We start from the raw sequence: 1,460 nt of genomic DNA, 5'->3' as shown, positions 1-1,460 counted from the left end.
AAAAAAAGTTTCATGATTAGAAGGGATCTAATTGGCATTCAATGAACTTGTTATCACAGATCAGATCCAGTGCAGTACCTGAATGGAAACAGTGTATTTTTAAAGAATATAGTGAATAAGATTTTATTTAAAGGGGAGGTAGACAAGTATTAATGACTCATCATCATTCAAGTAAATATGAATGGAAGAAGAATTTTCCTTAAGTATTCATTCCTATGCCTCCTTCATCCAGCACTGTTAGCAGTTAGAAAAGATGGCTTTCAGCCTTGCCACAAGCAAAATTAGAGGGAGATTGGGGTAAACCAAGGAGTGTGGGGAAATAAATAACAAAAAATACACAGATACCTAGTGGATTCAAATTAACAAAATAACTGTGACTAAGACATAGGTGACTTTTCAGAGAATAATGACCACAGCCTGCGGCAAAGCTAGGCTTATAATCATTAAGCCTGCCATTAACTGCAGGAAATGCATTAATCTGGAGTCATCAAAGAACTTTTAGCCAGTTATTTGCTGAGAGAGGGATTAGTAAGGCCAAATGAGCATTTTTCTAGCGGTGCTATTATTTTTACTGAGTAACACAAAAATTATATTCATTTCATGACCCTGCTTCTGTGTTGGAACAGAAAGAGAGAAAAACTGATTGCACAACAGTTATTTGAAATTCCTTGAAAAGCCCAGGGAATTTTTAGCATTGCTGAACTACAAACAGGAACAGCTCCTATGTTTTGCACACATCGTTAGGGTTGTGCAAACCTCAGCCTTCTGTTCTTCAAGTACTTAGCTTCCCTCAGTACTGAATGGTTTTGTTGTTAAGTATGTAACTGCCAAAAGACTTCCATTAGCTTTAGCAGTATGTATTAAGAGACTGTATCTTATTATTCAGATTACCTAGACATAACAAAAATTACATTTCATAGAATTATAAAATGACTTGGGTTGGAAGGGACCTCAAGGATCACCAAGTTCCAACCCCCTTACCTCTTACAGAGTTGCCAACCGCTAGATCAAGTTTTAGTCCAGGCTGCCCAGGGCCCCATCCAACCTGGCCTTGAACACCTCCAGGAATGGACGGGGCATCCACAGCCTCTCTGGGCAGCTGTTCCAGCACCTCACCGCCCTTTCAGTAAAAGACTTTCTCCTGGCATTTAATCTAACTCTTCCCTCCTTTGGTTTAAAACCATTCCGCTTTTCCCTGTCATTATCATCATGCAGCCTTCCAGGCCACAAATGCACACTTCTGGTTCATGTAAAGTTTTTTGTCAACCATGACCCCCAAGTCCTTATCAGTGGGGCTGCTCTCAAGTTCTTCTCCCAGACTGTATGCATGTCTGGGACTAGCCCCTTCCTGACTCATGGGGGGAAGAATGGCAACCATGCCATTCTACTTGCTGTGTCCAAAAAGAAGTATTAAATAGGATATATCAGCCTAATATAGTTTTGAACAGAGCTCAATCAAC

This window comes from Meleagris gallopavo, chromosome 3 (genome assembly GCF_000146605.3).
Source record: "Meleagris gallopavo isolate NT-WF06-2002-E0010 breed Aviagen turkey brand Nicholas breeding stock chromosome 3, Turkey_5.1, whole genome shotgun sequence".
NCBI classification, from domain to species: domain Eukaryota; kingdom Metazoa; phylum Chordata; class Aves; order Galliformes; family Phasianidae; genus Meleagris; species Meleagris gallopavo.
Note: the sequence above shows the minus strand (reverse complement) of the source record.